At 47.5% G+C, this 14,482-nt stretch overlaps 1 protein-coding gene across 1 annotated transcript in view; it reads left to right on the forward strand.

The window, feature by feature from the left end:
• Nucleotides 1–14,482, forward strand: part of LAMB3 (laminin subunit beta 3) — a 2,309,994-nt gene that overhangs the window by 2,052,558 nt on the left and 242,954 nt on the right. The window lies entirely within an intron of this gene.

Genomic DNA, 14,482 nt, shown 5'->3' on the forward strand with positions numbered 1-14,482 from the left:
CTTAAAGTGTGTGCTCTCTTACCAACAACTATGTAGTATAAAGGTCATAAGAATGAATATGGGATTCTTAAACTGTAAATCTTTACACTAGGGAGGAATCTATTTTTCTGCCTGATATAACAATACATTTTAATAATTCCCGCTCAGAAAACATATCTTGCATCCGACCTTCTTACTCGTCATTGGCTTCCAATTAACCAGAGGATCCATTTCAAACTGTTAACCCGAACCTACAAAGCTCTTCACAATCTCTCTCCACTGTACATCTCCTCATTAGTTTCCAGATACTACTCCATCTACAATCTTAGATCTGCACACAACCTTCTTCTGTCCCCCTCTAGAATCACCTCCTCATATTTACATATACAAGATTTCTCACATGCCTTACCCCAGATTGGATAGTGTTAAGGCTGCCTCTGACTAGAGATGGCCCGAATGGTTCGCCGGCGAACGGTTCCCGGTGAACTTCCGGGGTTCGCGATCGCGGAGAACCACAACCTTTTCCAAAGGTTCGGTTCGCCCCCATAGTGCATCATCATCTACATCACAGTCAGCGGGCACATTGTAGCCAGTGGTGCTCGGATACCCCTTTTCAAAATCCGGATTGGATCCAGATCCGGATACCCAGATATCCGATCCGGGTCAGATATCCGAGTTCAAAATTTTCCAATCCGGATCCGAATCAGATATCCGACCCTAGTATCCGGGATATCCGTCCGGATTCGGATATCTGGATAGAAAAAATGGAAGTGGCCTTTAAATTGTTTTAAAAAATTTTTTTAGGGTAAATGAGGCATGTAGCATCATTATTTTGTAAAGGGCAACACTAATTTATGATGTGAGGACTTTAAATCCCCCCCCCCAAAAAAAATGGCTGTCAATTAACATCAGGCCTAGGTTCCAGACAGCGGTTGTGCAGCCCACATTGTGTCTAAAGTCCAACCGCACAACTGGGACATGGCAATTTTCAGCACAGACACCTCCAAAAAATTACGCAGCAATTGTGTTTGGGTTAAATATAGGTAGTGGCCTGTGGCACCCTGGCGGTGGAAGTAGCAAAGGCAGCAGGAGCAGGGCAATGCAGCAGCAGCCGCAGCGGGTGTAACGTCTGCCAGGAGCATGCCAGACTGTAATGATCTGCTTAGCTGTCTGCACAGGCAGACAGCTGTTTGACCATTCTTTAGGTCTGAGTGCTGCAGGTCTCTGGAAAAGAGACCTGTCTTCACTTTGCAAGTGTCAGAGTTGCTCTGCTGCTGAGGAATTTGCATATACTTGTCATGCAAATTGCTTAGCTGCTTCCTTTGATGGTGTGCAGTATAAATACTATTCTCTCCCAGAAGTCCTTGCTGGTCATGATGGTTTGTGCCTGCGGACTCACCTGGAGTATCAGCCTTTTGCTATTGTTTGCTAAGATTATCTTAGAGTAATTCCTTGGGACTACACTATGCATCCCTTCTAGCATAGTCAGGTTGTATTATCTGTCTTGCCTTATATCTGTCTGTCTCTTGCGATTGTCTTGTCGCCAGCGTCGGTCGACAGGAAATCATTTTGTCTGTAGGGGTGCAAGCCAGAGCAGCGGTTGCTACTGGTAGCCCCATCTGTCTGTCTGTCTGTATCGCATCCGCCCTAGCGGTAGTGGTGGTGGTTCCTTCTGTATTCTGCCTTAGGGGTGCTAACCAGAGCAGCGGTTGCTACTGGTAGCCCCATCTGTCTGCCTGTCTGGATCGCATCCGCCTTAGCGGTAGTGGCGGTGGTTTCTTCTGTACTCTGTCTGGGAGTGTAGGCCAGAGCTGCGGTTGCTGCTGGCTACTCCCTCTCTCTGTCTTGTCTGGTACGAACGCTTGCTGTAGGCTCGGTGTGGTAACCGTTTAGCAAGCGTTTGCGTTCTCTATTTTCGTGTTTGTGTTACATTGGTTAGTTAGGGTGGCACGCTTATCACTAGGCGCCTAATGCGTGGTGATCGTGTCTTTAACGCGTTCGCTGTTGCGAATGAGTGCGGTGTTCGCGTTTAGCTAGCGTTTGTTATTTTCCTTGATGTTCTGATCATTGTTATTTGCTATGTCTTTCTTGCTACACTTGTGCTCTGTCTGATTCAGTCTTGTGTCACTATTGGCAATCGCCACTCTTGCGATTTCTTTCCCACTTCGTTTCCGCTGTTGTGTGTTCACCGTCGCTGGATGGCGACTAGATTGGTGGACACACATACACTGGCAATCGCCACTCTTGTGATTGCATTCCCACTTCATTTCCGCTGTTGTGTTTTCACCGTCGCTGGGTGGCGACTAGATTGGTGGACACACATACATTCTGTTTCTGTGTTCTCTCTCTCTTTAAGGGCTATCTTGCCCTGCATTGCTTCGACTCGTGCAATTCTCATCTGGCATCTGTGGCAGGGCAGAGGCTGTGTTCCTCTGCACTCCACAGCTCCATCTGCCGGTGGGAATTTCCCTCTACAGGTGCATAGCACCATAGCTGGGTTTTGTTAAATTACACGCTTGTGGAGGATTTCCGCAGTGTCAGCGCACATCGTGTGCGCTGACCACGGAAATAATTCCGCAATCGTTACACAGATGTGGCACTTGGCACTTGGCACTTTGTACGTGCCACCTGCCACCTGACACATGCAAAGTGCCACATGCAAAGTGCGAAGTGCCAAGTGTAAACTGCAAAGTGCCACGTGCAAAGTGCCACAAGCAAAGTGCAAAGTGCCACATGCAAAGTGCAAAGCCACGTGCAAAGTGCCATGTGCAAAGTGCAAAGTGTCACGTGCAAAGTGCAAATTCCCGTGCAAAGTGCCACGTGCAAAGTGCAAAGTGCCGCGTGCAAAGTCACATGCAAAGTGTAAAGTTCCATGTGCAAAGTGCCACGTGCAAAGTGCAAAGTCTCGTGCAAAGTGCGACGTGCAAAGTGCCATATGCAAAGTGTCACGTGCAAAGTGCAAATTCCCATGCAAAGTGCCACGTGCAAAGTGCAAAGTGTCGCGTGCAAAGTCACGTGCAAAGTGTAAAGTTCCACGTGCAAAGTGCCACGTGCAAAGTGCAAAGTCACGTGCAAAGTGCCACGTGCAAAGTGGCACTTTGGACTTTGCACTTTGCACGTGGCACTTTGCACTTTGCACGTGACTTTGCACTTTGCACTTTGCACCTGGCACTTTGCACGTGACTTTGCACCTTGCACGTGGCACTTTGCACTTTGCACGTGACTTTGCACTTTGCACGTGGCACTTTGCACTTTGCACGTGGCATGGCACTTTGCACGTGGCACTTTGCACGTGGCACTTTGCATGTGACTTTGCACTTTGCACGTGGCACTTTGCACGTTGCATGGGACTTTGCACTTTGCACGTGGCATGGCACTTTGCACGTAGCACTTTGCAACTTTGCACTTTGCACGTGATGTGGCACTTTGCACATGGCACTTTGCTCGTGGCACTTTGCACGTGACTTTGCACTTTGCACGTGACGTGGCACTTTGCACTTTGCACGTGGCACTTTGCACGTGGCACTTTACACTTTGCACGTGACTTTGCACTTTGCACATGGCACTTTGCACTTTGCACATGGCACTTTGCACTTTGCATGTGGCACTTTTCACTTTGCACGTGGCACTTTGCAACTTTGCACGTGGCACTTTGCACTTTGCACGTGGCACTTTGCACTTTGGACGTGACATGGCACTTTGCACGTGGCACTTTGCACTTTGCATGTGACTTTGCACTTTGCACTTTGCAGGTGGCACTTTGCACTTTGCATGGGACTTTGCACTTTGCACGTGGCATGGCACTTTGCACGTGGCACTTTGCAACTTTGCACTTTGCACGTGACGTTACACTTTGCACTTTGCACGTGGCACTTTACACTTTGCACGTGACTTTGCACTTTGCACATGGCACTTTACACTTTGCACGTGGCACTTTGCACGTGGCACTTTGCAACTTTGCACTTTGCACGTGACGTTGCACTTTGCACGTGGCACTTTACACATGTTTGCGTGTGGCACGTGGCACTTTGCACTCAGCAAGTGCCACGTGCCCAGTGACAGTCAGACAGCAGAGGAGAGGACACTAACTGTCACACTGGCACTGCTCAGTAGATATGTCGTGAACCTCCAATTTTCGGTTCGCGAACTTTCGCAGAAGGTTCGATGCGCGCGAACTTTCGCAAACCGCAATAGACTTCAATGGGGAGGTGAACTTAAACATTTAGAAAAATTTCTGCTGCCTAGAAAAATGATAGAAAAGATATTTCAAGGGGTCTAATACCTGGAGGTAGACATGGTTGAATGAAATACACATCAAAAGTCCCAGAAAAAAAATCTGCATTTGACACAAAGCAGTGTTTTAAGGCCAGCAATCTCATTGAATGTTCAATTGCAGGCCTACACTTCTTTACAACATCAGGCAGTGTATCCCTCTCCAGTGAATTGTGGGATTTCAAATGCCAGCTTACATACCTTTGCAAGGAATTGAACCCAGGTCTGAGTGCTTGGTAGGCTGCTATCCTAACCATTATACCACCAACACAACATACTACAATGCTACATGCTAAAGCCAGCCTAGCATGTACCATTATGATATATCCAAGAGAAAAATTAGCTTGCTTAAGGATTTGTAGTATGTCAAAAGCTAACTCACATTGGCCAGGAATAGAACTCAGGCCTACCGCTCTGTAGGCTGCTATCCTAACCATCCTACCACAAACACAACACACTACAATGCTACATGCTGAAGACAGCCTAGCATGTACCATTATGATATATCCAAGAGAAAAATGAGCTTGCTTAGGGATTTGTAGGATTTCAAAAGCCAACTCACATTGGCCAGGAATCAAACCCAGGCCTACCGCTCTGTAGGCTGCTACCCACATTATTATACCACCAACACTACATGCTGAAACTTCTTGGAGCAGACTTACTTCCTCCCTCCAAAAGACACACATACATCCCCATAAAATCATTCAACAGCAACTGTGTGCACAGTCTTTGTGGTACACCTTCACTGTGGTACAATTGGTTAGCGTATTTGGCTGTTAATTGAAAGGTTGGTGGTTCAAGCCTACCCAGGCATGGCCTTGCCTTTTGTGTTCAACAGTTGTCCGACGAGAACCCCAGATAGCCATGTAGATTCATCTCTCTCTCTCTCTCTCTAGTAGGGATGGTCACCGCTTTCCGCAGAATTGTATTTTCCGCAATTTTGGGTGGAAATTGGTCATTCCATTCCGTTTGGTCGGAACGGAATTGCTTTTTCAATCCGGCGGAATTCCGAAATAGCCTGTGAAATTCTGCCGGTATCCGTTGATGGTTTTAAACTGAAAATTCACTTCAATGGCATTCAGTCCTAGAGAGAGAGAGAGCTCATTTTCTCTTGGGTATATCACAATGGTACATGGTAGGCTGGCTTCAGCATGTAGCATTGTAGTGTGTTGTGTTGGTGTTGTAATGGTTAGGATAGCAGCCTAGCACACAGTAGGCCAGGGTTCGATTCCTGGACAATCTGAGTTGGCTTTTGAAACCCTACAATTCCCTGAGCAAGCTAATTTTTCTCTTGGATATATCATAATGGTACATGCTAGGCTGGCTTCAGCATGTAGCATTGCAGCGTGTTGTGTTGGTGGTATAATGATTAGGATAGCAGCCTACAGAGCGGTAGGCCTGGGTTCTATTCCTGGCCAATGTGAGTTGGCTTTTGACATACTACAAATCCTTAAGCAAGCTCATTTTTCTCTTGGATATATCATAATGGTACATGCTAGGCTGGCTTCAGCATGTAGCATTGTAGTGTGTTGTGTTGGTGGTATAATGGTTAGGATAGCAGCCTACAGAGCGGTAGACCTGTGTTCTATTCCTGGCCAATGTGAGTTAGCTTTTGACATACTACAAATCCTTAAAGAGAACCCGAGGCGGGGTTCTTACAACGCAATCCCCATACAGAGGCTGGGTCTGCCTATAGAGCCCTGCCTCTGTTGTTATTTAGCTTCCTCCAAAGCCCCCCCTGCGCGCTGTGAGACCCCATAAACCACAGCTGCGTTGTGCGGGCTATGTTTACCTCTCTAATGTCAGTCTCCGCTCTCCCCCGCCTCCTGCATCGCTCCGGTCCCCGCCCGCGTCCCTTCCCTCCAATCAGCGGCGAGGTAAGGGATGTGGGCGGGGACCGGAGCGATTCAAGAGGCGGGGGAGAGCAGAGACTGACATTAGAGAGATAAACACAGTTCGCTGCGACACGCTGAGTGTCGACAGCGCGGCTGTGTTTTATGGGGTTTCACAGCGTGCAGGGGGGCTTTGGAGGAAGCTATATAGCAACAGAGGCTGGGCTCTATAGGCAGACCCAGTCTCTGTGAGCAGATTGAGTTGTAAGAACCTCGCCTCGGGTTCTCTTTAAGCAAGCTCATTTTTCTCTTGGATATATCATAGTGGTACATGCTAGGCTGGCTTCAGCATGTAGCAGTGTAGTGTGTTGTGTTGGTGGTATAATGGTTAGGATAGCAGCCTACAGAGCATTAGGCCTGGGTTCTATTCCTGGCCAATGTGAGTTAGCTTTTGACATACTACAAATCCTTAAGCAAGCTAATTTTTCTCTTGGATATATCATAATGGTACATGCTAGGCTGGCTTCAACATGTAGTGTTGGTGGTGGTATATTGGTTAGGATAGCAGCCTACCAAGCACTCAGACCTGGGTTCAATTCCCATCCAAGGTATGTAAACTGGCCTTTGAAATCCTACAATTCCCTAGAAGACAAGACCCTCCGGATGGAGGGAGTAATATAAGGAATAACAATCAGCTAAGAACAAGCCTACAAGAGCGTAACTAAGCTTTCCCTAGCAGAGTCTGTCAGCAGTTGTCCCTCAACTAATTACTGTAGGCAGACGAGTGAGTAAAATGACAGGAGAACCTTGCCTTTTATAAGGGGTGGGGAGGGGGCTTCAGCAGTGAGGGTAGTCTGATTGGCGACAATGTGCCTGCTGACTGTGATGTAGAGGGTCAAAGTTGTGCTCAATGGAGCATTATGGGGGAAAATCGAACTTTCGCAAAAGTTCGCCTTCGCCCGCGAACCACCTAAAGTTCGCCAGGAACCATTCGCGGGTGAATCGTTCTTGCCATCTCTACTGCTCACTGCTCAGCAGGACAGCAGTTCTGTAGTGAGCTAACACAGTAGTATTACAACTCTAACAACTACTAGCACTGATTGCAGTACTACAATACTAACTAGTAGTAACTACACAATTACACAGTAATGCTATGATTATGCATATAATAGAAACATAAAAATATAATTGCAATATACATAAAACCATTAATGCAGTAGACAAATGCACAGGATCCTGTTTCATGCAACATACACACACACAGTCACACTGCAGCAAATCAGTAGGTGATATATTATTCCACCTCTAATATGCTTAATTGTGAGCTGTTATTAAACTGTCAACTCAGCCCCAGAAGAAAGATTGATGTGTTATTGTTGGCTAATGAAGATATGCAAATGATCTTCAGGGGACAATTAGTCTCCTTATAGAAGTTAATGTCACTTTAAAATATATAGCAAAAGGTTCCAATGAAAAGTGTGGATCTTACCACCTCCGTATTCATGAAGTTCAGTGATGATTCCCACAAGGGCGCACTCGTAATGCGGAGTGTGGAGCTAACCACCTCCGTTCGGATTAAGTTCAGCGTGGATAAAACTCAGGACTGCTCGATCCAGATACCTCCGGCCGGCAGCTTATCTGGAGAGTCTATGCGCTTGCTAGATAGTGTGGTGAAAGTGTGCAGGGTCGGTTTACCCGGTCCTGGAGCGCACGTTTCCGCGTTCCACGTGGGATGCAGGAAGTCCGGCCCCCAGCTTCTGACTGGCGGTGATGTCACTCCAATCAGAAGCTGGGGGCCAGACTTGCTGCATCCCACACATCCCAAATGAGAAATCCCATAGCAGAAGTTCCTCCAAGCACCCAGGTGTGAAACGCTTTCTTCTAGCTTCCATGATACCCCCTAGAAGGTTTATAGTCTCATTCATTACTTTGGGGTCACAATTCACCCCAGCTCGCTCATGTTTGATATCACTATTTTTGATCAATACTGACAGACCCAAAAATGTTATTAGATTTGTCCTAACTTGTAAGGTTTTGGAGATAGAGCACATTCCATAGTTTAGATATATTTTCCTTCTCAATGAGAAGGGGATGGCTCATCTCAGGTTCCAAGAAGTGTGTGATCTCCACCCTCGCTCCTCCTTACTGAATGAGGGGTATAACCATGGCAGAGCTCAGGAGCTCAGGGTACTTTGTTTATTAACATCTGTGTCGAATACCATCCTGACAAGGAGTCTGGCAGTGACCATCTTGGTGGTTCCCTTCTCACAAAGGCCTAAGCCTGTATGGCAATTGGCTATCTTGGACTTTCTCAAGAAGAAGGCTTTTGATTGCCGCATGGACTACCAATAACAGTATTTTGAACTGTATTATAAGACATTCTATTTCCTTTTCATCTCTACCCTTTTCTATCAACCCAATCTGTTCTGACTGACAGGTATATTTACCTGCTGATTGTAAAGTATATTTGTGTGTATAATTTTAGAATAAGACTAACAATTGAATCATTCAGTCTTACGCCTGATCTGGTAATCTGATTGTTGCTACAAAGAATCTACCCTCCTAGGAGTCATACTGCCACATTTTTTCCTTATAAATTGTTGATTGGCTAGTAAGGTTGTAAATAGCAGTTTTCTTCCTTCTAGGAATAGCTAGTACCCGGTTTCCAGCATGAAATCGATAATTTTATTTTACCGATTGTACATACAATCGAGATTGCATCATATATGGACCCAGAAACTCTTCTTTAATGTCACACTGCTCACAGTCTTCAAGCCTTTGTGTAACGATCGGTGTAACACAGAGAGGGTCTGATTACCAGTGATCTGCAGTATCACCGAGAATGCAGAATATACCCGATTATTGATGATCTGCAGTATCACCGATAATCAGATATATATTCTAACCTCTGGATACCTGAGGGATAAGAGTGTTTTGGTGTAACAGTAATACTTTGAGTATTGCACCTTAGGAGAAGGTACAGAAGCAGTAAGGAGTACTGCACAGAAGTAAGTTCCTTCCGTATGCCTAGACTCTCCCGGGGGAGGAGCTAGGCTGAGGATAGGAAGGACAGAACGTGAGTGACACCAGAGAGAAGGTGTCACTAACAGGTCTGGGAACTGCCTCTAACAGTAAGGCCAGTTCTCGAGGTCGGGCAATCCAGGTCGTTAACACACAGACAGAAACGGTACAGATTCAGGAGACAGATACGGAATCCAATAAACAGGCAGGGTTTGGCAACGGAGTATCAGAAATAGCGGGGTACAGAATCGAGAGGCAAATACAGAGTCCAGATATATGTGTTGAAAAACGGCGCTGCTAATATCTGACAGTACAGTCCAAATCCCTTCTGAGAGGTGAGTTTAGCTGGAAAAGATAAAGTTCTCCTGTTTTGTGTCTGCGCCTCTAAACGGGTATAGCCAGACCCTTCTTCAAATAGTTTTCAAATAATAGTCAGCGCTCCACTTCAAAATATCACAAGTCAAGATGCCCCTTGTGGGACCGCACTCACCCGTCCAAATTGACCACTGTGAGACTGGTCAAAGTAGGCTCTGATGTATTCCTTAACGATCTGCTGCCGGATATCCAATGTGTTGTACTTCAAGCTGAAGATCTTGTCTCACTCTTAGTCCTTAGCAGGCTGTATTTCCTCAGTGTGCCTCATAAATGAAGAGTCCATAGCATAACTCCGTAAAAGTTAACAGATTTATTGAATAAAAAACTACTCACAAGCATGCAAGATAGTCTGGCGTTTAGAGTGTTTAACGGGCTCTCCCCCGTGCCTCCCGGGTAGGCCTGAAGATTGCACCGTTCCTCCGCCGCCTAGTTCCCCGCTTCTCGCGACCTGGCGTGCTTCCTGGTTGTCCTCCGGCTCCACCCCTTTTTGGAAACTATGCTAGAACACAGATACAAACAAGGCCTGAGTGCTACCACGTAGTGATCGCAACGCCAGACAACCAGAGAATGACCAGCACAAGGTATATATCCACCTGTGCTATTCGGCAGCTCCCTAAGTGCTGGACCAATGAAATTTGCTGTACTTGTCAGCTGACCGGCCTGGTCAGCTGATCCTTCTCTGATTGCCATAAAAGTTCTGCCTCTCCGCGCGCACGCGCGTCATTCTGAATCTAGGTAGACTATCAGTCCCAGCCACTACCCCCCCCCCCCCCCCCGAGGAGTGGACTCCGGACAGCTCCTTCCCGGCTTCTCAGGATGTAAGGCGTGGAATTCCCTTTTCAATTCGTCAGCATGCATGCGACACTCAGGCACCCATGTCCTTTCCTCAATCCCATACCCCTTCCAGTGCACCAAATACTGCACTGAATTCTGCACCACACGTGAGTCCAAAATCTTCTCTACTTCGTACTCCGGTTGGTCATCTATCATCGCAGGAGGAGGAGGAGTGGGACCCACATGGACTGCTGGCTTGAGCAGTGACACATGGAAAGATCTTACGCCACGCATGCTGGCAGGAAGATCAATGACATAAGTAACATTGTTGATCTTTCTAGCCACCAGAAATGGACCGACAAACCTGGGGCCCAACTTGTCTGAGGGCTGTTTCAGGGTCAAGTGACGTGTGGTCACCCACACCAAGTCTCCTGGTTGAAATCTCCATTCTAAAGAACGTCTCTTGTCAGCTTGACCCTTTTGACTCTGAAACGCTTTTTCCAAATTATTTCTCACGGTCCACCAAATGTCTTTAAAAGACTTTTGCCAGGCCTCCAGAGCTGGAAACGGAGTGGAGGCCACTGGCAATGGGGAGAACTTGGGCAATCTCCCCGTCACTACCTGAAACGGAGAAAATCCAGAGGAAGAACTTTTCAAATTATTTTGTGCAAATTCTGCGAAGGGCAGAAATTTGACCAAGTCATTCTGCACCTCTGCAATGTAACACCTCAAAAACTGCTCCAATGACTGATTGGCTCTCTCCGTCTGACCATTGGTCTGTGGGTGGTAGCCTGACGAAAATGACAGCTTCATGCCCATTTGGTGGCAAAATGCCCTCCAGAATCTAGAAATAAATTGGACTCCCCGATCTGACACTATGTTTTCTGGAATGCCATGCAGCCGGAAAACGTGGGTGATGAACAAATCGGCCATTTCTTGGGCCGAGGGGAGTCCTTTCAAGGGCACAAAATGAGCCATCTTACTGAAGCGGTTGACTACCACCCAAATGACCGACATGCCCTCAGACCTGGGAAGCTCACCCACAAAATCCATGGACAAATGAGTCCACGGCTCACTCGGGGTGGGCAAAGGCTGCATCGTACCTACAGGTGCCAGCTGGGAGGGCTTGCTTTTTGCACATACCGCACACTCCCTAACAAACTCTTTGCAATCTGCTGCCAGAGAAGGCCACCAAGCACACCTGGCCACAAGATCTTGCGTTCTATACGCCCCAGGGTGTCCCGCATTCTTGTGTGAATGGAACATTTCCAAGACCTGGAGACGAAATGGTAGTGGAGTAAACATAACCCCATCCGGTTTTCCCTCCGGGATGTCCTGCTGGAAGGGACCCAAAGTCTCCTTCCAGTCCTCCCAAGTTTCAGTTGTAGCTAGCACCAATTTCTGTGGGACAATGGTCTCCGGAACGGAGGGCTGTGCTGTCAAAGCACCTGGAGAGGGCATCTGCCTTAATATTCTTGCTACCTGGCGTGTACGTAATAATAAATCTGAGCCTTGAGAAAAACAGTGACCATCGAGCCTGACGAGGGCTTAATCTTTTAGCCCCCTTGATGTATTCCAGATTTTTGTGATCAGTGTAAACCATGATCATATGTTCTGCACCCTCTAACCAATGACGCCATTCTTCAAAGGCCAGTTTAATGGCTAGGAGCTCCCTGTTGCCTATATCATAGTTTCTCTCTGCTGGGGAGAACCTACAAGAGAAATAAGCACACGGGTGTAATCTTCCCTGCAACCCTGACCGCTGGGACAGCACAGCTCCCACCCCAACCTCTGAGGCGTCCACCTCGACGATGAAGGGATAGGAAGTGTCTACATGTCTCAGGATGGGTGCAGAGCAGAACAGATCTTTTAAGGTAGAAAATGCCTGCAGAGCTTCTGGAGACCAGTGGGTGGGATCTGCCCCTTTCTTAGTGAGACTGGTGAGGGGTGCAATGACTGTGGAGTACCCCTTTATGAACCTTCTATAGTAATTTGCAAAGCCTAAAAAAAGCTGCAAAGACTTCAACCCCACTGGCTGTGGCCATTCCAGAACAGCGGAGACTTTGGCAGGATCCATAGACAGGCCCGAGGTGGAAATTATATATCCCAGGAAGGCAACAGATGTGACCTCAAAGGTGTATTTTTCCAGTTTTGCATAAAGCATGTTTTGCCTTAATTTATTCAGCACAAATTTGACATGGGATCTGTGCTCGGAGAGGTTGTTGGAGAAAATAAGGATGTCGTCCAGGTAAACCAGGATGAATTTGCCCAACACCTCTCTGAATACCTCATTGAGTAGTTCTTGGAAGACGGCCGGGGCATTACACAGCCCGTTGGGCGTGTTAAAGGCCATCTTCCATTCATCGCCCTCTCTAATCCGCACCAGGTTGTATGCACCCCGTAAATCCAATTTTGAAAAAAATCTGAGAGTCAGTAATCTGCGTGAATAAGTCATCTATCAAGGGCAAAGGATAGCGATTCTTCACTGTGATTTTATTCAAACCCCGGTACTCAATGCACGGACGTAGGCCACCGTCTTATTTCTTAACAAAAAAGAAACCTGCGCCAGCGGGCGACCGGGACGGGCGAATGAACCCTTTGGCTAGGTTGTCACGGATGTATTCCTGCATGGCCACTTTCTCTGGCCCAGACAAATTATACAGATGGCCCCTGGGAGGCATAAAACCAGATCGGAGATCGATGGGGCAATCGAACGAGCGATGGGGAGGTAACTTATCTGCAGCTTTGGGGCAGAACACATCAGAATACTCAGAATACTGCGCGGGTACACCCTCCAAATGAACCCTGGTTTGGCCTAACTTCACCTTCCCTAAACACTGCTGAATACAATGATCTGACCAGCTAGTTAGCTGACCGGTGGCCCAATCGATCTGTGGGGAGTGGAGGTGCAACCAGGGCATGCCAAGGATAACTGTGGAGGTTGTCATGTGCAGTACAAAGAACTGCAATCTTTCTCTGTGCAGCACCCCTATAGTGACTCCCACCTCTGGTGTCTGGGATAACGGATGATTCCTCTGCAGAGGGGAATCATCCACAGCTGTAACTTGGATGGGTGGTTTTACCGGGGTGAGTGGAATACCCAATTTCTTAGCAAACTCAAAATCCATAAAATTAGCAGCAGAGCCTGAATCAACAAAGGCTTCAGTGACCTCGGTTTTATCTTCCCATGTAACTGTACAAGGAAGAAGCAAGCGTTTATCTTCAAGGGGTAAGAGTCGGGCGCCTAGGGTGTTGCCCCCCACAACTCCTAGGCGGTAGCGTTTCCCGGCTTATTAGGACAGTTTCGTACTCTATGTCCCCCTTCAGCGCAATACAGACACAGCTGTTCAGTCATCCTCCGTCCTCGCTCCACCTGGGACAGCTTAGACCGACCAATCTGCATTGGCTCGGGTGGAGGCGAGACGGGAGGAGGTGAGGCAGAAGGAGGTGGGGTCACTGGGGTTGTGGCGTAAGACACTACTCTGACACAGTGACTACCCCTGGTCTGTCTTTGATAGCGCAGCCTACGGTCGATTCGAATGGCCGCTGAAATGGCCTCATCGACTGTTCTGGGCTCGGGCTGACTTAGCATTAGATCAGAGACCTCATCGGATAGTCCTGACAAGAAACAATCTAACAGGGCATAAGTGTCCCACCGGGCTGTAACTGACCACCTCCTAAATTCAGCTGCATAATCTTCGACCGGACCTTTGCCTTGAAGCAAACACTTGAGCTTCCGCTCAGAAGTCGAGGCAAGGTCCGGATCGTCGTAAATTACTGCCATAGCTTTAAAAAATTCCTCCACAAAAGTAAGGGCTAGTTCTCCGGTGGGCAAACTGTACGCCCATGTCTGAGAGTCGCCCGATAACAAGGTTTTAATAAATGTGACCCTTTGGGTCTCAGTCCCTGAGGATCGGGGTCTCAACTCAAAATAAGACAACACTCTACTCCTAAAATTCCGAAAGTCAGATCTGTGGCCAGAAAATCTTTCGGGTACGGGCATACGTATGTCAATGCTAGGAGGAGATCGCACCTCGTCCACTGACGTCTGGAGGGTTTGTACAGACCCTGATAGGGCATCAATTAACGCTTTGTGATTACCCAGCACTTGGTTGATGTTATCCACCGAAGTGGCAAGTTCGCCCAGACGGTCAATGCGTGCGTCCATATTGTTTTGGGTCTGGCGTTCTGTAACGATCGGTGTAACACAGAGAGGGTCTGATTACCGG

The sequence above is a fragment of the Hyperolius riggenbachi genome, chromosome 2 (genome assembly GCF_040937935.1).
Source record: "Hyperolius riggenbachi isolate aHypRig1 chromosome 2, aHypRig1.pri, whole genome shotgun sequence".
Taxonomy (NCBI): domain Eukaryota; kingdom Metazoa; phylum Chordata; class Amphibia; order Anura; family Hyperoliidae; genus Hyperolius; species Hyperolius riggenbachi.